Raw genomic sequence first — 23147 nt, 5'->3', positions numbered from 1 at the left:
ATGGTTCTGCCAGAGGACATCGTGCTACCTCTGAAGAATAGGCTGACGCTAGACGAGCTTACACATCAGCTTTCTGATAATGTGGATCTTCAAGAGAAATTGGTAATTTGGCATGAACATGAAATTGAACAGGAAACACAAAGGAGTTAACATCAGGGGCTTCATGTGTAAAAACTTTGCAGAAGGCCAGAAACATATTTCACGCAATTATGAGAACACAGACACATTAGATACTTGTGTAAAGTATGTTTCTGGCCTGAAAGTGTGCAAGAAAAACTCCTTGAGCTATTAAGCTACTTTCACAAAACTCAGCACAGTCCTTCAGGCTGTTGTAACTGATCAGACTTATGGTTTTCCCATAGAAGACGATCAAAAATCCCCAAAATTCCCATTCACTTACACTGACGGATTTCAAACTCAAAGACTTCAAACTCCAATTGTCAAAACTTACACACATCTGCGTGCACATGGCCTGAAGCTGCTCTTCTCTCCCTCTCAGTCTGTCAATGTACTTGTAACAGACACTCTCACTTCATCTATCTACAGTGAGAGAAAGAAGTTTATTTTACAGGTGAGGTTTTTGGCCTGGGGGGGTATCAAAGGATGCTTCCTTTCCTTTTTTCTATTGACCTGTCCAGGCTATGCAACTGGACGGACTTGGGGCAGATGATCTCTTTCAAGCAGCTAGCTTTGAAAAACATTGATCACAGTTATTATTATTAGTCATTAAGTTATCATTATCATTGATTCATTTACTGGAAATAAACCTGGAGACAGTTTTGACTTCAAAACTAGTTTAATCTGTTAGCTGCCACACCCATTTTTGAGCATGGACCTGAAAATGAAATATCCAACATTCCTGGCCTTACACTGATGAACAAAAACTGATGGCAATTCTTCTGTGATTTCAGGAGCTATAACAAAGAACCCCTCAGCAAGAGAGGCAACAGAGGGGAGCCTCCAAGAGGTGGTGTCCAAATTTTTTTGAAGGGAGCTGCTGACCGAGAGGGGGGCAGGAAACAAAGGGAGGCAAACTGAGGCTCCAATACATAATAATAATAATAATAATAATAATAATAATAATATATATATATATTTATATATATATATATATATATTTATATATATATATATATATAAATGTATATATATATATATATATATATATATATATATATATATATATATATATATATATATATATATATATATATATATATATATATTGTTAGTGTGCTTAGGATCATTGTCTTGTTGAAAGGTCCACTTATAGTTCAACTTCAACTTTTGTACAGATGGCCTCACATTATCTTCAAGTACTCTTTGATATGATGCAGAATTAATAGTTGAATCACTGAATGCGAGCTTTCCAGTCCCGGAGGCAGTGAAGCAACCACAAGCCATAACATTTATACCACCATGCTTCATAGTTGGTATGAGGTGCTTCTCCTGAAGAGCTGTCTTAGGTCTGTGCCAAATATGTCTGCTGTTACTGTGGCCACGCAACTCTATCTTTGAGTCCTCTGTCCAGAGTACATTATTCCAAAAGGCCTGGTCTTTGCCTATATGCTCATTGGCAAACTGTAGTCTTGTTTTAATGTTCTTTTTAGACAGCAAAGGCTTTTTCCTGGCATGTCTCCCTTGCAAATCAAATTTGTGCAATCTTTTTTTGATTGTAGAAGCATGCACTTTGACACAAACTGTTGCAAGACTTACTAGCAGATCCTGTGACAAAATTTTGGGGTTCTTGGAGAAGGACCATCAGACGGTTTACACTTGGGCTGAATTTGCTGGGATGGCTAGTCCTGTACATGCCAGTGCTGGCAGTCATTTGAAATCTTTGCCATTTGTAGATGATTCCCCAATAATTTAGAGATCTTTTTAAATCCCTTGCCAGACTCATTTTTCTAAAGGCCTTACAGAACTCTTTAGATCTTGGCATGATTACAGCACACATCTCAATAGCAAAGGGAACACCAGCCACTAGATGTGAGAGATTTAAATAACACCTGCACTCTCTAAGCAGGTTCTAATCACTGGCACCCAATCTTGAACACCTGTTTGTAATTTTATGGATTTGAAGATTTTTAAATGTAGGGGTGTACTAACTTTTTCCCTGTCACTGATCTGTTTTATGTTAATTTTAATTGTGAAAATTACTAGAAAATGTGTTTTTTGTGTCATTTGATAAAGTGTATCAGCATTATTTCAAAGAGGATCAAATGTTTGCTTGTCCAAATATGTAAAAAAAAAAAAAAAAAAGCCAACAATTTCCATGGGGTGTACTTACATTTTCACATGACTGTAAGTAAATCTTAAAGTACATTTACATTTCTTCATTTAGCAGAAGCTTCTATCCAAAGCGACTTACAAATGAGGAACATTCCAATCAATTTATCATAAGAGCTAACAATATTTGTTCAATGTTCTGAAGATGAAAAAAATCAAACTGCTTTAAGAATAGGCAGTGATTTCATTTTGTTTTAACAAACATAATTTAACACAATAATGTTACAAATATTTTTTTTAGGTTTTTCGATCTACAGTCTAATAAAAGTTTAACAGAAAAATTTAATTGTAGCTTATACAACTGCACCTGTTTCTGAATATTGCTTGACCTAAATATTCTACAAAAACGAATAAAAATCACAAAAATGACACTTGTAAATAAAATAATTTTGTATATATACAATTTAATTATATATAATATAGTTGTCTTGAATATCTCTGCAGCTCGTCAAAAATCTAAATGTGGCATCCACCAATTGAAAGCATGTTGTCGGAGTTAAAATTAAAAGTAAAACACACAAACAGAATTTGTGTATTTAGTTACTTCTGTTTCTGAATAAATAGGCAATATGTCATCAAATCACAAGTATGTTTTTTATTTAATGGTCAGAAGCTCTCACATGATGAATAGCCTAAAAACATGACACTGGTAAATAAAATTATTTTATATATACAATTTATTAACATGTAATAGTGCTATAATTTTATTTCAATTGGATAAGGAAAATAAAGTGTGAATTTTAGAGTTGTTATCTGAGGCTAATGGCAGCATCCATAATCTGAGGGCATGACGTCTGAGTTCAAGTGTTGACGGCTCCATTGATGTAGACTATTTAAAAATGTTAAATACACAAATAAAATGTTTAGGTTAAAACTGCACCAGTCTCTGAAAAAAATCAGCAGTGATTGATTTAATGTTATTTTTATTTTCAAAGCTTATTATGCACAATGTACTCTCATTATAAAAAGAATGTTATTAACCGTTCTTTTATTTCATTCTAGGAGACCATGGAACTCCTAGACGGTGACATTAAGATAACTATATGCCTTTTGTGATGACATTGCTGTTTGTTTTTATAATATTCTATATAATATAATATTTTGCAGTATTCTTCTGCGATAGTATGATTTGGACAGCTTAGAAACTTTTTTAGATAGTGGATAGATAGTGGTGAGATATAAAGGAGCCAATTAGTGAAACTACAGAATATTGTGAGCATTCTCCCCATATATTAGTGACACTGTAAATCCTGTATTGGGGACATAAAAGAGAAACACTGCTGTGGAAAAATATGGTGTCAGGGGGGCCTTTGAGACAACTGTGCCCAGGGAACATCATAATCCATCCCTGCTCATTTTATGAAAGTTGTAATAGTCTTAGTCTCAGCAAGTAAAAATTTAAAAGTAAATATGTAAGTAAAAAGTAGATATTCTGAATACTTTCATTATCTCATTTAGATCCTAAACATTGGCCACCCCTGAAGAACCTTAAAATAAAAAATAGCTAAATGGTAAAAAAAAAAAAAAAAAAAAAAAAAAAAAAAAAAACACAACAAAAAAATAAACAATTGTTGGCATTATAAGAAAGAATGTATTTTGTTGGTGGTTTGCACCATCTGGACATGTTCTATTTGTGTAATAAGCTCATCTTCATGATTTCTTAACATTTGCACTGTGGGAACTGTATCCTTTGCTTTCACTTTACTTAAAGCCATCAATGATGCAGTTATAAAGGTTAGTAATTGTATTATAGCTCACAATAAGTATTCATAAGGCACACAACTATGAACAACAATATAACATAGAATAGATCTAGAAATAGGACATAGAAATAGATCTGTGTTACTAATAAATCATTGTAACTATAATATAATAACTTTATAAAAATGCAGGCTGCATTTTTATGAATACATTAATGGAACCATAAGACTGACCAATTAATGCATTATGTATGAGGATGGGCACTGAAAAAGGAAGTGTATCACTTACAATTAATTATAACAATAATATAAATGTAGCTATAACTGTTATTATAACGAAGTATAGGTCTTTATGTGTCCTTATAAATGTGTTTTTATAGAGCAGTATTACTTGCATATAAATAATTATAAATGTGGATATAATTCATTACAAGCATGGGCTTCATAGAAAGTGTTACTGGAATTTTTCCTGAACTGCAGTCTTCTATAGCATTTCTAACTTACATGTTCTTACTGTTTTCAGCTTCTGTACAGAAAAGTGTGATGAAAAGAGACTTGGACTATTGAGATAATGGGCCATTGTAAGCTCATGTTTAGTTGCCAAGGAGAGTGGAATGTTTTTGAAATTGTGGGCATCATTCACCACACTTTTAAAATAGCTGTGCTTGGCATCAAATCTGATTAGCCAGAGCTTGACTAATGGCCCAAAGCAGTAAATCAAGTGTGGGTAGTGCTCCACATAGTGGTGTTTCAGTCACAATTTCAGGTTTGGGATTATTTCTCTGAGTTGTTGTCAATGTTCTAATACTTTTCCTTCTAAAAAGGACAGGGTTGCTGCATTACCAACTCCACTATCTCTCTCAAGTCCATCAAAATCTCACAAACTGGCAAGATTAACAATCATTAATAATAATAAGCTGTCATGACTGTGAGGCGGAGATGGATGCACATGCAGAGATAACGTTTAATAAAAAACTTTAAACAACAACAAAAATTAACAGAACAACACACAAACAAGAATATATGAGGCAAGAGAGCATAATGTGACAACAGGAACAAACAAAACCCAACACCGAGTGCTGTGCAAATCGTGACTTAAATACACACAGGAGCTTGTTAACAGAATGAGTGTCTGGTGTGGGTGGTCATGTGACCATGAAGCAGGGGTGCAGAGGCTGCTGGGAATTGGAGTCCCGAATTCCTTCCGGAGATTAATAACAGAGCCCCCCCCCCCCCCCCCGACCTTTAACGTGTAGCTCCCAAAGCATGTAAAAATTTTGGGAGGGGGTCCTGGATACCCAGAACAGAGGTACAGTGAGGGAAAAAAGTATTTGATCCCCTGCTGATTTTGTACGTTTGCCCACTGACAAAGAAATGATCAGTCTATAATTTTAATGGTAGATTTATTTGAACAGTGAGAGACAGAATAACAACAAAAAAATCCAGAAAAACGCATGTCAAAAATGTTATAAATTGATTTGCATTTTAATGAGGGAAATATGTATTTGACCCCTCTGCAAAACATGACTTAGTACTTGGTGGCAAAACCCTTGTTGGCAATCACAGAGGTCAGACGTTTCTTGTAGTTGGCCACCAGGTTTGCACACATCTCAGGAGGGATTTTGTCCCACCCCCTTTGCAGGGGGTGCAAATGACTTTTTTAATGACCACCCTTAATGACTTTGGTCTCCAAGTCATTAAGGTTTCGAGGCTGACGTTTGGCAACTCGAACCTTCAGCTCCCTCCACAGATTTTCTATGGGATTAAGGTCTGGAGACTGGCTAGACCACTCAAGGACCTTAATGTGCTTCTTCTTGAGCCACTCCTTTGTTGCATTGGTAGTGTGTTTTGGGTCATTATCATGCTGGAATACCCATCCACGACCCATTTTCAATGCCCTGGCTGAGGGAAGGAGGTTCTCACCCAAGATTTGACGGAACATGGCCCCGTCCATCGTCCCTTTGATGCGGTGAAGTTTTCCTGTCCCCTTAGCAGAAAAACACCCCCAAAGCATAATGTTTCCACCTCCATGTTTGACGGTGGGGATGGTGTTCTTGGGGTCATCGGCAGCATTCCTCCTCCTCCAAACACGACGAGTTGAGTTGATGCCAAAGAGCTCCATTTTGGTCTCATCTGACCACAACACTTTCACCCAGTTGTCCTCCGAATCATTCAGATGTTCATTGGCAAACTTCAGACGGGCATGTATATGTGCTTTCTTGAGCAGGGGGACCTTGCGGGCGCTGCAGGATTTCAGTCCTTCACGGCGTAGTGTATTACCAATTGTTTTCTTGGTGACTATGGTCCCAGCTGCCTTGAGATCATTGATAAGATCCTCCCGTGTAGTTCTGGGCTGATTCCTCACTGTTCCCATGATCATTGCAACTCCACGAGGTGAGATCTTGCATGGAGCCCCAGGCTGAGGGAGATTGACAGTTCTTTTGTGTTTCTTCCATTTGCGAATAAACTGTTGTCACCTTCTCACCAAGCTGCTTGGCAATGGTCTTGTAGCCCATTCCAGACTTGTGTAGGTCTACAATCTTGTCCCTGACATCCTTGGAGAGCTCTTTGGTCTTGGCCATGGTGGAGAGTTTGGAATCTGATTGATTGATTGCTTCTGTGGACAGGTGTCTTTTATACAGTTAACAAGCTGAGATTAGGAGCACTCCCTTTAAGAGTGTGTTCCTAATCTCAGCTCGTTACCTGTATAAAAGACACCTGGGAGCCAGAAATCTTTCTGATTGAGAGGGGGTCAAATACTTATTTCCCTCATTAAAATGCAAATCAATTTATAACATTTTTGACATGCGTTTTTTCTGGATTTTCTTGTTGTTATTCTGTCTCTCACTGTTCAAATAAACCTACCATTAAAATTATAGACTGATCATTTCTTTGTCAGTGGGCAAACATACAAAATCAGCAGGGGATCAAATACTTCTTTCCCTCACTGTAGCTTCTGAGGCCAAGGGGGTACTTACTTTTTCCACAGAAGAATATCACATATATTGATATTTCTGTTGAATAAATGATTGAAAAAGCTAATTTTCTTTTTTTGTTTACGTATAACAACTTAATTAATAAGCACTGTTTCAAAGATGATCAAATGTTTGCTTGTCCAAATATGACAAAAAAGCCAACAATGTCCATGGGGTGTACTTGTTTTTTCACATGACTTTGTAAATATAATGCACATTTTGCAAGCTATTTTCTAAGCATATTCCACATGGAATTTTAAGCAATTTTCACAAACAAAAAATTTAGTCGACAAAACTTAAAGTTTCCCCACAAGGACTTTTATTTTAAATACTTTTTTAGAATACTAAAATACTAACAAATACATTTAAGTTATTTAAACTAAACAGTATTTAGTTCTCAAAGGCAAGGAATACCAAGCTAATATCATGTATTAAAAACTATTAAAGTATATATTTTTTATAGTGTACAGTGTGTCCTTTTTTAATCCCATGCTGGGGGCTGGGGGGTGTTACTATATTGTTTGCAATTTTATAATGGGTCTTATTGAGCAACTGATCCTTATTTTCACTGTTCAACTAGTTACAGTTGTGACCGAGAAAAAAAGGTTTTCTCTTCAAACTTCAGCAGGATCAGACAGGAGACCAAGGCCAAAACGCATTGCTGTGCTTTTGTTTCTAATCCCACATAACATTTACCAGGACTGGGTAGGTTCCGTCAACTCTGTTGGCTCCAAGGGGAAAAACGCCACACCTAACAACCTGTGGCAAACATTAACAGAGATGGTTGGTAGGAAATTCCATGACCTTACACCCTGTGAATGTAAGGCGATAACTAACCTCTCTGTAGCAGAAGACTGTCTTTCCCCATTGTTTGAAGCCATTGTTATGTTATTGTTGGACTGTAACAATACCAACTATAACAAAAAGTACTTTTTGCAATTTAAAAATGTATTTTTTTTGTAATTATTTAATGTATTTGTTGTAAGCACTACTAATTATTTCCTCCTATTTCCTTCCTATTTTTGTTATTACTTTGATGTCACACAGGTGTGAGTGGGGTGGGGAGTCCTTTGTCCCTGAGAGGTGATAATAGTGGTAAATTCCCTTTGTCAGATTCATGACAAAGGACTCTGTAGTGGCCAAAAAACTTAAAGGGAAGGGACCTATTATTTAAAGGTGAGATCCATCTGTCAAAACAGTATCTGGTGAAAGAAAAGTAGCAGGATTCGTCTTCTTCAGAAAGACAAATAATTTTTTTTGTTGCTGAACCCAATCCTGAAGTCAGATTTAACAAAATCTTCAACATCCTTTTATTGCATTGATTAAGATGCTGGCTTGGCTTTCTATCTTTGTGATAATCATGCTGTTTTTCTACCATTAATATGTGTTATTCTCAAAATGATCGCTAGTGCATCTCTTGAGGCCAGGGGAGTGACGAACCAGCTGGCCTCTATTACTGTTCAATGAAATTATAAAATGACTGTTCCTATAACATTTCAATAATAAAGCATTGGTCAAATATCAGGGCCTTAGCTTTTAAATAACACATTGTTAATCGAGATTAATTCATTCATTTAACTGCTCAATATAATGTAAATAGACATCACGCAGAGCGTAGGGTTCTCCTAGTCCTTACGCCTAGCAGTTACATTATATGTAGCATGTAAGATAAAATGATAAATGTGTGCTCCATCCAAAATTATAAATGCCTCTTTACATAATGGCATCCACAGTCATCTCATGTTCAGTACACCTTAAAAAATCAGTGTTTGCTCAAAGAATGTGACACAACTGCCACCTAACGGCCTTGTCTTGCCTGACTGACTGAGTGACTGAGTTGGGCTGGCACTCGATACATATTCAGTCAAAACACTCCAAGGAGATATCGCCATCTCAGAGGTCTGTCTCTTTAAGCAATAGAACACCCATACACCCTCTGCATGATGAACTTTTCAGTCATGTCGAGCTGTGGAAGATATACAAAAATGAAAAACTTGTAACAAGGTCAAGGCAAAATTCAGAAGACATGCGCATACTGGAGGAGATAACAGTCAGGATAGAAGTAAAAGATGTCCAAAGCTCCTCTACTCACCTCTTGTGGAAAAACATTCCACTGAAAAAAAAAACAGTTGGCACAGAACTCTCAAATGTCTCAAATGTACAATAAGCAAACTTAGGCTATGTAATGAAAGTTCCACAATCTGCAGTTGCACATAATCAAGGGTGGTACTTTTCTCACCACATAGTCCATCTTAATGAAAATAACAATTGTTTTAAACTGCTCCTTAAATTACAAGGGCCTGAGCGTAAATGAACATCCTCTTCCTGGACCTACATTAGGTGCAACACTGCTTGTAGTACTTCTCCATTTCAAGGAATATGCTGGGGCCATTAGCAGTGATATAAAGGGGATGTTTCATTAAGTCTGTCTTTTGTCAGAAGACCAAGCATTCCTGAAGTTTCTGTGGCGAGACTCAAATCCAAACAAACCACCTGATGTCAACCAATGGTCAGTGTTACTCTTTGGAACCATATGCAGCCCATGCTGCAGAATGTTTGCTCTACAAAAGCATGCTGCAGACCATAACCAACCTGACAATGATGTATGTGCATCTGTAGAGTGCTGCTTCTATGTGGATAACTGAAAGAATCCCTTCCCTTGAGACTGCCAGGAAATTAGTGGATGACCAGTGACATCTGCTTACAGATAGTGGATTTGAAATGCACCAGTGGGCTAGCAACACTCCACAACTAATAAAACAGGTTCCTCAAGAGATCAGATTGGAAAGTTATGAACTTTGGTTTAGTCTGAACTAAACCAAAGTTCATAGCGTTCTGATCTGATCTCCTGAGGAAGGTGATTTATTAGTTGTGGAGTGCTTTTTCTTCCTGGGCTGAGTAGACCCTCAGGAGTGCACACTTGTAGTTAGGTGGCAGTGCTGATCTGACATGCTGGGCTATAAACATGGCCATCTAGTGAAAGTTGAACCCATTATGCAAAATATTATATATCACAATCTCTCCAGACAGTGTGATCCATTGGGATTCATAATACCCTTCACCACCCAAGCTAAGATCCTAGTTCAAAAACTTTGGGACAAGAAAAAATGTGGGATGATCCTGAACTACCTACTGCTCTCTGACATGGATGAAGGAGGAAAACTGAGGACTAACCAAGATTGCAACAGCACTGAAAAGCAGCAAAGGCACTGTGAAGTGCTCATATGACGTAATTGGTCACCTCCCTGCTCCCACACTGCTGTGTATGATGGGCTCTGGGGTTGAAGCAACCGGAGTTATAGTGATGGCTTGGGAGAGGAGGTTCATCTTTGTGTCAAGCTCTGCGAGTTGCCGCCGATGGTCACCCATTAACTGCCCATGAGCCACAATGACTTGACACCAATCCAGCTCTTCTGCTGCCTACATAAAGACAAAGTATTCTGTCACATAATGTAAGAGGAGACAGATGCAGATAAGGCACTTTAATAAAAGTCCAGGTAAATAATCCAAATCAAAAGACAGTACTCAAAATCAGGGACAGGCTAAGGTCAGGCGATCTACAAACAGGATATTAGAGGTTACGTGAAAGCACATCGACAAAAACAGGATAAGGGTCAAAACCAGCAAAGAACAGACACAATGTAAGGTTTGGTATCGACAGAGACAAAAGGCAACTCAGCGTATTGTATAGTTCGCAAAGTTTTGGTCGTAGAAAGTCTCTATATAAAGGCCGTGTGTGTGTGTGTGTGTGTGTGTGTGTGTGTGTGTGTGTGTGTGTGTGTGTGTGTGTGAGAATGTGTAATAGGGATCGGATGTGCACAGTCAAAGTGACTGAGAGCGAAGTAGTGTGTGTGTATGTTATGGGGAGTGGAGTCAGTGGCAGCCATGTCTGCAGGCTGTGCATTATGGGAACTAAGAATTCTGTGCTGGTTATACAAATGTAATTAACACATTAAAATAAAATTTAAAAAATTCATTCGCAAACTAGTTTATTTTGTAAGGATCAAATGGCTCTTAATCCACTGGCTACAAAATGGATTAAATCTCACATAAGCACGTGAGCCAGTCTGTCTGTCTGTCTCACTCACTCACTCACTCACTCACACACACACACACACTCTCACACACACACACAGACACACACACAGACACACACACACAGACACACACACACAGACACACACACACAGACACACACACACAGACACACACACACAGACACACACACACACAGACACACACACACACACACACACACACACACAAACCTTTGCCTTCTAAAAACAATAATAAACAGGCACCTTCTAAAAAAAAAAAGAGAAACAGGACAAGAAAGTAAACCACGCCCTCTGCTGGGCCTGCTGTAGCATCACACCTTGGGGGGAAAAAAAGAATAAGAAAGTAAAAAGCTCGCTCTGCTGGCTTGTGTATCGAGCTCTGCATATCCTGATCACTGATGCTGCAGCAGGCCCAGCAGAGTTCCGTGTTTATTTTCTTGATTGTGCGATGCTACATAGCTTCATAGAACTATGTAGCTTCGCACAAACAAGAAAATAAACACGGCACTCTGTTGGACCTGCTGTAGCATCAGTGATCAGGAAATTCAAAGCTTGATACACACACCTCACACACATGCCTGAGAAAACACACACACCCCTATGCTAGAGTTCCTCTCTCCTTCCCACACACACAAGCAGGGCCTGTCATTCAATCTCATACACTCACAAACTCACTCCTGCTTTCATGCAACATTCAAACCAAAGATGCACATCCGACAAATATAATACAATGACAACCCAAACGCTAAGACAACTCAACACAATACAATGACAAACTCACAACAAGCACAACACAATTCCAAACACAAGGCCTTTTAAGCAAACAATATGAATTCTACCCACTGAGTGAAACCCAAATAAAGCCTTTACTGGAGCAGAAACTATTGACCTTTACACTGGTTTTCTTCACAAACAAACAACACAACAAAAATAGATCCACACAACAAAATACAAATACACACAAAAGCAGACAATATGAATTCTACCCACTGAGTGAAACCCATATAAAGCCTTTCCTGGAGTAGAAACTATTGAACAGCACACAGGTTTCACGACGTCAGGAATTTTAACCACCCAGCCTCCTTGGGAGGATCAGGAAGGTGGTTTCCTATTTCCAGAGAAGTACAATGGTAGCTAATGTGCTTAAGATCAAGCAAGAAATGCTACAGCTACCAGCCCACAAACCCATACACGATGTCACAACAAGATGAAACTCCACTTATGACATGTTGGAGCACTATCTTGAGCAGCACTGACAGAAAAGACACTTAAAAAATACGTCCCCACGCCACGCTTTCCGATGTTCAATCCAGAATTTCACGTGAATTTCAACATACAGCTCATCTTTGTTATGGTGCCGTATAGTTTTGGGTGTTTCTATTTTTAATTTCACGAAAGCTTCAAGTGCAGTTAATTATTTGTCATGCTATACGTGCAAATAGACGATTGCTTGAAGCCATGGGCTGCGTCCGAAACGGCGTACTTACCTACTATATAGTAGCCGAGATACATGCATTTCACCTACTATATAGTAGGTAAGTATGCCGTTTCGGACGCAGCCTCGCTCTCTTGTTTGCTGTCAAATGGCTGAGCACTGCCGTGTGTATGTAAGATAGAGGTGATGTGGTCATATCTTCTGGTTCTAGTAAGTACTCTTGCAGCTGCATTATGTACTAACTAGAACTTGTATATGCACCTACTAGAACAGTCAGACAGTAATGCATTACAATAATCCAACCCACAAACAATTTTCTCTGCCTCATGTAGTGACATTCTAGTTCTTATCTTAGCAATATTTCTGAGATGAAAGAAGGCTATCCTACTAATGTTATCTACATAAGCTTCAAATGAAAGACTGGTGTCAATAATCACACCAAGTCTTTTACTGCTGCACATGATGAAACAGAAAGGCCATCCAGAGTTACTATGTACAGTACACAGAGTACATAAAGTTTACTTCTAGCTGCATGTGGACCTAGTGCAAATCAGAATTAAGTAAAAGGAAGTTAATAAGCATCCAGTGTCTAATGTCCTTTATACATTCCACAACTTTATTAAGCTGGTGTCTGTCATCCCAGCTAACTCGTTACGTTGTGAAGACTGGACCGAACCATATTCGTTGCAATGACGTACCAAATAACGGTCCAGTGACGTAACTTTGTGATTCCTGTATTTGTCATGACGATGGTATAGTTGTACGTTGTTGGAACATTGTGACTATGTTCCAACAACCAACCTGGTACATTGTAAAGAAGTAACTGGACCAGACCATATTAGTCACAGCAACATACGTACCAAATAACGTTCCAGCCATGTAAACTTGTGATTCCCGTATTCGTCATGGCTACATTATAACTATATTACATTATAATGTTATAATGTTATAATATATTACGTTGCTGGAACGTAGCCAGTATGTCTCAATGACCATGTTGGGACTTTGATAATTTAATCCTTTCAATCACAACTCTAGCACATATGCTGCAGCTGCTTACCTGTCTCCAGTGACAATTCTTCAGCCTCAACTCCACCTTTATTTCTAACATATCTCACTCGTTTGGTCAGGGGTGGATATGCAATTCTCGAGCCATTCCTTTATGGACAGGAAGCAAATTTGTTTACTTTGAAACCCATATAGGACTGGCTTTCATTCCCTGCCTTCAAATTCAAATGTTTTAATGGAAATTGCATTGGTTTTGATGGAAGGAATTAAAACACTGCAATTATAATGGTATTTGCTGTGGAATTTCTATTCGACCCATCATCTCAAAATGTACTCAATAATATGCACCTGTGCCTCAAGTAACATCAAGCAACAATCAGCAACACATTTATAGCATTTATTCATCAGCATTTTGTAATTTTCCTCTAAACATACTAAGATAATACCTAACCATTAAGCTAAATAATTATTTTGCAGTCTTACCAACAAATTCATATGCAGGACAAAAAAGTGAACTTCATAAATATTAGCAATCTATAAATTATTAATTAACCATATAAATTAATAAATTAATGTAACCAAAGGGGAAAAAAGCCTTATTCTTCAAAAAGTACAACTGTCTCATCATCATCATCATCTTAGTTGTTGCTGCTGTGAAGCCTATCTCTGGTCCTTCTGCTGAAAATGAACAGCATAGTTTAGTAGCACAAAGTATTGACTGAAAGGGTGCCAATAATTGTTGCATATTCAATAAAGATATATATATATTTTTGATAAACCTGTGTTCTGTTCGCAATTGTTTGATATCCATGAGAGCAGAGTATTTTTGTGAATTTTTTTAACAAAAGATCAAAAGGTTTTCACATTAAAGACTAATTTTCACAGCCTTCTTTGCTCATATTTACGCAAGGTGCCAATATTAGTGGAGGGCACTGTACACACATGGGCCGTATGTGCAGCTGCATGTCTCTGTCGAATTTTGCACGGGCAAGCACCACTCACATTTTCTTCAGAAAATGTAAAATCTAATTAGTGGTGCTTGCTATGCAAAGTATCACTATTGTTCTCTTGCATACTTAAATTATTATTATGATGATGATGTTGGCTTGAGAAGGCCAACGTACTGATTTGCTTTATAAGCTTTATTATTATTAGTGGTGCTTGCAAAGCATCACTATTGTTCTCTTGCATACATATTATTATTATTATTATTATTATTATTATTAGTAGTAGTAGTAGTAGTAGTAGTAGTAGGTGGTGCTTGCAAAGTATCACAATTGTTCTCGTGAATACTTAATAATAATAATAATAATAATAATAATAATAATAATAATAATAATAGTGCTTGAAAAGCACTACTATTGTTATTGTGCATATTTATTATAATTATTAGTGGTGCTTAAAAAGCACTACTATTGTTATTCGGTATACTTATTATAATAAGTATGCACAAGAACAATAGTAGTGCTTTTCAGGCACCACTAATTATAATTATAATTATAAGTATGCACAAGAACAAAAGTTCTAATTATTATAATAATGATAAGTATGCCGAATAACAATAGTAATGCTTTTCAAGTACCACTAATTATAACTAGACCGGTACATTTCCTGAAGAAAATGTGAGTGGTGCTTGCCGTGGCGAAAAAGGGATGGGGCGCCAATACTTTCAAGAGCTGATGGGAAAGGGCGCCAATACTTTCGAGAGCCGGACAGATAGGGTATCAGCACTGTTAGAGCTGGCAGTGTAGTGCACCAATACTTCTTAGAGCCGACCATAAAGGGCACCAATACTTTTGAGAGTAGGCCATGCGGGGCACCAATACTTTCGAGAGCCGCTCACATATGGCGCCAATACTTGCCAAGAGCCGGCCATATAGCATGTTTTAGCATCATGCTAGCATGTTTTAACATCATGCTAGCATGTTTTAGTAAGTTTTAGCATCATGCGAGCACGTGTTAGCATCATGCTAGCACGTGTTAGCATCATGCTAGCACGTGTTAGCATCATGCTAGCACGTGTTAGCATCATGCTAGCACGTGTTAGCATCATGCTAGCACGTGTTAGCATCATGCTAGCACGTGTTAGCATCATGCTAGCACGTTTTAGCATCATGCTAGCACGTTTTAGCATCATGCTAGCATGTTTTAGCATCATGCTAGCATGTTTTAGCATTATGTTGGCATGTTTTAGCATCATGCTGGCATGTTGATAGCATGTGTTAGCACTATCCTGGCCATGTGGGGTGCCAATACTTTTAAAGGTGGACAAATAGGGCCCCAATACTTTCGAATGCCGGACTCGTAGGGCACCAATACTTTCGAGTGCCGGACGCATCGGGCGCCAATACTTTCAAGAGCCTGACACGTCGGGTGCCAATACTTTCAAGTGCCGGATAGATAGGGCGCCAGCATTGTTAGAGCCGGCCATGTAGTGCGCCGATACATTTTAGAGCCGAACGTGTACGGAGGCAAAACTTTTAGAGCTTTCTCTTTAGAGGGCCAATACTTTCAAAACTCAATGCAAGTCTATGGGAAATTTTCCGACTTTGAGCTTCCGTAGCGGGAATTCCACCATTCCGATCACTTATAAAAGTCATAGCACACCTCTCCTCAATAAGCCGATTTGACACCTCACCCGTTGATCTCCGACAAACGGTGCGGGACTAGTTACATGCCGAAAAAAAAAGCGGAAGAAGAAGAATAATAACTAGAACGGTACATTTCCTGAAGAAAATGTGAGTGGTGCTTGCGTGGCAAAATTCAGATCGGGCGCCAGTACTTTTGAGAGCCGGACGGATAGGTTGCTAGAGGGTTTTAGCATGATGCTCTCATGTTTTAGCATCATGCTGGCATGTTACTAGCATGTGTTAGCACTATACTGGCCGTGTAGGGTGCCAATACTTTTAAAGCTGGTCAAATAGGGCGCCAATACTTTCGTGTGCCAGACGCGTTGGGCGCCAATACTTTCGAGTGCCGGACAGATAGGGCGCCAGCATTGTGAGAGCCGGCCATGTAGTGCGCCAATACTTTTTAGAGCCGACCGTCAAGGGCGCCAGTACTTTTGAGAGTTGGCCGTGCGGGGTGCCAATACTTTTGAGCGCTGGCCGGATAGGGTGCCAATACTTCTGAGAGCCGAACAGATCGTGTGCCAATACATTTTAGAGCCGAATGTGTACGGAGGCAAAACTTTTAGAGCTTTCTCTTTAGAGGGCAAATACTTTTGAAACGCAATGCAAGTCTATGGGAAATTTTCCGACTTTGAGCTTTCCGATCGCTTATAAAAGTCATAGCACACCTCTCCTCAATAAGCCGATCGATTTGACACCTCACCCGTCGATCTCCGACAAACGGTGAGGGATTAGTTACGCGCCAAAAAAAAAATTGGAAGAAGAAGAAGTAGAAGAATAATTATTATTATTATTATTATTATTATTATTATTATTATTATAAGTATGCAAGAGAACAATAGTAGTGCTTTTCAAGCACCACTAATAATTATAATTATAAATTATAATAAAAAATGAATCACTTTCACTGCACCTTTTGGTTTCTGTTACTCGCTGCCTTTAGACATATTATTTTACTTTTGAGCATAATGTTTTAAGACATTACAGATCTTACTCGCGCTACACTCTGTATCAGCGCATCTACACACGATCAGCAACGCGGCCTTGTTACTAACAGATCACTTCCATTATAATAAACAACACGTGACGATTTCGCCTCTGTCTGATGGCGACTGAGGTCATGTTGGGAATAAAAGGTAATGCTGACAGAAAGTAAACTGAAGAAAGTCATTATCCGTGATTCTGGTTGTGTGCTAATGCTAGCGTGCATATGACGTCATGCACCTTCGTGGCTTATACTTCCGGTTATTAAAAAAAAGCTAGTGTTATATTTGAGGTGAAGTTACCTTTCTAAAATCCACACACTAGAAAGTAGTGCAGAGTGCATAATGTAAGTGTACAGTACTTCATTTGGGACACAATTTTAGTAATTACTCTCGAAGCATGTTTTCTGAACAGAAGTAATGTAATGAGTAAACGGGGTCTGCCCCGTGCTGCGGACAGACCAACTAATCGATAACGAGATTCGTTGACAACGATTTTCATAATCGATTATTATCGATTTAATCGATTAGTTGTTGCAGCTCTAATATAAATATATTTCACAGCTGTAAAACTTGCTCCCCTTTACAATCCTGCAAGACACCTCATTAACTATGTAGTTTATATGTTCCCTCTATGTTAGTTTTGTGTTAAAGTATACTCCCAAGAATCTAAAACACTCTACTTTCTCCAATGTGGTTCCATACATTTCCACCTTGCATTCCTTACCCTTCTTTTTATTTGTAAAGATCATTGCTTTTGTTTTCTCTACTGAGAACTTAAATCCTCATTTTGTTCCCCACTCTTAAACTTGATTAATTCCTTATTTATAAATTATTCATAAATTTCCCATTTCTTCCTCTCTTCAATATAGCTCCATCATCCGCAAATAGGGACCTCCCCATACCCACTGGAAGCTTTGAGTATTAATCATAATGGAAAATACACTGAATACACTCCGTTGCGATGTCCCGATTTCTACATTATATTGATTTGATAAGACTAGTCCTATCTTTACCTGTATAGTCCTTCCTTATAAGAAATCCATGATCTAATTAAACATCTTCCCTCCAATTCCCATTAGATGCAATTTAATTAAAAGTCCCTAACTCCACATCATGTCATACGCCTACTCCACATCAAATATGTGCTCCAACTCTCTTTGTTTACTTAGGCTTTTCTTATCTGATCCTCCAAATTTATTACAGGATCCATTGTATTTCTTCCTTTTCTGAATCCACTTTGACAACTAGCCATAATATCTGTACTCTCCAAAAAATACATGTCTTTCATTTATCATGTTCTCCATTAATTTACATATATGTGACTTTAAAGCAATCAGCCTATAATTCCCCGGTCTACTTAGATCTTTACCATGCTTCCTTATTATTGGGATAATTACTGCCTCTTTCCAACTTTTTGGTAATCTACCCTCCTCCCACACTCTGTTATATAACATCAATAATTTCTCCTGACTTTCTGGACTTAATTTTTTTAGCATACTGCAACATACTTTGTCTTTCCCTGGTGCAGTTTTCCCTGTCCTATTCAATGCCCTTTGCAGCTCTCCCATGCTAAAAGGGGCATCTTGTTCTCCATCTCCACTATTTTTCTAGCATAATGCATTCATGTTCTCTTCCTTTGTTCTTTCTCTATCTCTTTTTCCCCTCATCTGATAAATTATTGGAACTATTTATTTTAACAAAAGCTTTTGCAATCATTTAGACCTTTTCTGTGTTAGAAGGAAATGAAACTGCAGTTACTATCATAACTGGATAACTCCATTCCCTTCTAACCCCCCAACTTTTTAATTATACCACATATTTCTTCTATCGGAGTTGTGTTTCCAATTGAATCACAATATGTTGTACAAAATTTCCTTTTTGCCTGTCTTACTGTCCTCCTTACTTCTGCCTGAGCTTGTTTATACTGAAACATGTGCTGAAAATTGTCATTTTAACTAACTTGAATGGTTTATTCCTACCTTAAATTACTTCCCTGCATTTATCATCCTACCATGGCATTACTTTCTTTTTATTTTTTCCCTTGCTCTTTGGAATGACCTCTGTTGCTGCCAATATCATACCTTGCTTAATTTTGTACTCTAATGTTTCAACATCCATTTCAAAATTAATGTGACTTAGATATCTATTAATTTCCTCCTGAAATTTTACCCAGTCCGCTTTTCCAAGTTTCCACTTGTCACTAATATATTCTACTACTTAATGTTACCTCTGTATTTATTCTGCACCACACTGGGTAATGATCACTGCCCACTGTTCCTTCTCAAAACACTTACCAATCACATATTGCTGCTATGCTGTTTGTCTTACGATACAGGGAGGTGAGGCGGGAGCAGGTGCAGATCAACGTCTTTATTTTTACACAGCAGACGAAAAACAGGAAACGCGGTCTATACTGAGCAAGATTAACGAGGTTAAAACAAGAAACTGGATGCGAGGCAGGGAACAGAACAGGACACGAAAAGAAGACCGCTTAGCATGCGTAAGACATTCACCATTACATTCAAACAATACTGTGCGAAGTGCACAGCAACACAAGGGGTTAAATAACAACCACAATCAAACTAAAGTACCGACACCTGGAGCAAATCAAGACACACCCTCGAACATCAAACAGTGCCTAAACAGGGGGAGAACCAAAACAAACAAAGGCAAAGGAGTCTCGTGCACGCGCGCTCTCTAAAGCTGCTCGTGCATGTCAACGCCGCAGTGCCATCTGCCAGTGGGAGCATAACAGTTTGATACTAATGTAAGGTCCAGTACTGACTCTTTCCCCATGTTTACATCTATTCTTGTACACTCACCATTATTTAGACACAGTAAATTCTTTTCATCTCACTCCTCTTCTATTATTTGTCCATTGTTGTCAGTTCTATCACTCCCCCACAGTGTATTGTGCCCATTAAAATCCCCACATCATACCATGTTTCTAGACTCTTGTCCCGCTCTCATAGAATTTCCTTACCTCTAGTCTTTGACATGAGTTATAATAATTTACTATCATCACCTTCGTTCCAGCCCACACTTTTACCATCACATACTCTTTTTAATTTCCTGTACCCAATACTTGGTATGATACACCCTGTTTTATAAATGTAGCACACCCTCCTCCCCTCTCTCTTCTATGTCTTACAGCCACATAATTACATAAAACAAAATCTAATTGAGTTTTTAACCAAGTCTCTTGTACACATATGACCTCTGTTATTTCTGTCCTATTAGCAACAAATTGCTTAAAGTCTTGTCCTTTAGCTAATAAACTTGCATTCCATTGCAAAATTAATATTAATATTATTACCCAACAGATGAATTCTCTTGACTTGCTTGCATCTTTAGCTCATTCCCACTTCAGTCCTATCATATCTAAATGATGCTCTGTCACTTTCACAATCACCTGAATCCTTTCTGTTTTGATTTTATTTCAAACGTTGCATTTATTACCCCTGCAATGAAAGTGGCCAGTTTATTCTTCTCCATCCATGCATTCCTCTTATCTTGCTGTTCATTTACTTTTCCTTGCTCTTTATTCCCACTTCCCTCCTTATTCTGCTTTTTCTGCCCAGCCAAATTAAATCCATCAGCGTATGATACCTTCTCTTTTAAGCTTATCTGTTACACCTCCACTTCTTTTTTAAGTACCTCACATCCACAGTATGCTACGCTGTCAGTTCCTCCACAGTTACAACACTTAGGTTTCTTTCCCTCGCCACACTTCCCATATACATGCCCCCCCCCTCCCAACCACATCTAGCACATCTTTCCTTCCCTTTACACATTTTGGCTATGTGTGCAAACTCTTGACATTTGTAACGCCTCATTGGTTTTGTTACATACTCCCTTTACATTATATCTTACAAAACCTAGTCTACCTCCTTGGGTAGCTCTTTTTCCTCAAATTCTATTAATACAGATTCTATTTCCTTTTTCTCTACCCCTCTCGTCAATCTTCTTACACTTTTCACTGTGCCATTTCTCATTTTAATGCTTTCCATTGGTTCTCTTACATTAACACGATTGGAAACCCCATAGATAACACCCTTGCATCCACTGATTCTCTTTTCCCCCACTCTTACAACCTTAAGAACTTTTATTTTTCCAACATTTGCCAGCTTTCTAGCCTTTACCGTTTGGACTTCATTATTACACCCAATTAACAAGTTCCCATCTCCTAGAATTCTAGCATATTTCACGTCTACAATCTGTCCCTTAATGATTTTTGGTAATTTAATTGGGTCAGCTTTCTTTATTCCTCCCTCTCCTTCAAATCTAGAAACTACATTTATTATACCCTCTTTCATTATTTTCTCTCTTTCTTCACTTCCTTCACTTTTCAATTCTCCAATGCTGGATGTTTCTTTTTTCTCCCTGACATTTTCCCTTCTTTCCCTTTCTTAAATTTCTTCTGCCCCAAACCTCCCTCACTCATACAGGTTATTCTACATAATTAGTATTTAAAATCAAGAGGGTTGGTGTGGTCTTCTTCGTCTTCTTCCTCTAAAAACTTATGGTGTGTATACTGCCACCTACTGGATGGAGCATTTTAATTTGTTTGTACTGATTGGTCAGGGAGTATCTTCTATGCGTGCGTCATATTTTTGGGTGGATGTGTATGGAAATTCATTAATCATTTACTTATTATTTCATCAGCCTTATGTGTGTGTGTGTGTGTGTGTGTGTGTGTGTGTGTGTGTGTGTGTGTGTGTGTGTGTGTGTGTGTGAATGCACCTGAATGTATTGAAGTGAAGGACTATCATTATTAATCATTTACCTAGGACCTTATTATTTCATCAGATGTGTGTGGGAATGCACCAGAAACGGATTTAAAGTTTACTATTGACAAAAATCATTTAGCAATGACCTAAATATTTATTACACAGCAGATTACAACAACTTAACATTATTTATCTATAAACTTCATCTGTCAAGATGGTTGATCTATGTGAAGGAACAAACCTAACATTATCTATAATGTAATCTATAACATTATCTATAACCTTCAAAGGTTGTTCTGATTGATCTATGTGAAAGAACACACATAACATTATTTATCTTTGACCTACATCTGTCAAGGATGATTGGTGATGACCTTTTGACCAAGACATGTCAACATTATACTGTAAAAACAGCACCGTATTGTGTCCCTGTCACTATACTGGGGCATTAGGCCCCACACAAAACACAAGGTGAGCACTCCCTGCTGGCCTCACTTCCAGCAGAAACCTTAGTTTTCCCCAAGAGGTCTCCCACCCAGGTACCTGCCAGGCTCAATCCTGCTTAGTTTCAGTGGAAACCAGGCAAGAACTGCAGGGAGATATAACTCTGGTTTGTGTTAGAACAAGCCAGCTGCTCGACCCCCCCACCCCTCTCTGATGCATCAAGAACTTGTGTTCAACATGTAAATAGAAACAATATGTTGGCTCATCTGAGAAAAGATCCTTTATTCATCAGGTGGAACCATAAGCCACAGCTCAAGAAGGCAGCTGATTAATATGGTTGTGTCAGAAGGCAGTTAGAGGAGCTTCCTGCAGGAGAAAATGATGAGATGTTAGAAGAAAAGTGCAAGCAAATGGTAGTGCTTCATTCTACTGAAGGATTGTCTGGAGCAGATAAGGGAGAACTTCACAAGTTGATGGAGGTCATATATTACCATCAGTGCTGTGCTATAAATGCCACTCCACCTCAGTCACTGTCTGAACTAAAGAGCTCATGGCCTTACCTGTTTTGTCTCAAGGGGCTCTCCTTACATTTCCATTTGCTTACTGACATGTCTTTGCTCCGGATACATCATGGTGAGAATTGAAGTGAAAGGGAAGAGGATTCTAAGATTTCTTTTTTTTTTTTTTTTTTTTTAAGAAAAGCCAGCAAACATTCAGGTGCATGCTATTCTATCAAAGTATCAAGAGGGAAATTCTCTGCAACTCCTAATGGCCCATTTTAAAGAGAGAACAGAATCCATTCTAATCAAAGATGTAAGTAATATTACTTGATTTTTCATGTCTGTTTTGTGGGTAGCAGCAACTGCAGCAGATATGGAAGCAGATGGATTAA

At 38.2% G+C, this 23147-nt stretch overlaps 1 pseudogene; it reads left to right on the top strand.

Moving 5' to 3' along the window:
• On the top strand, positions 1-23147 carry LOC128632877 (uncharacterized; annotated as a pseudogene).

This window comes from Ictalurus punctatus, chromosome 5 (assembly GCF_001660625.3).
Source record: "Ictalurus punctatus breed USDA103 chromosome 5, Coco_2.0, whole genome shotgun sequence".
Taxonomy (NCBI): domain Eukaryota; kingdom Metazoa; phylum Chordata; class Actinopteri; order Siluriformes; family Ictaluridae; genus Ictalurus; species Ictalurus punctatus.
This window is presented reverse-complemented; position numbering and strand designations above follow the sequence as displayed.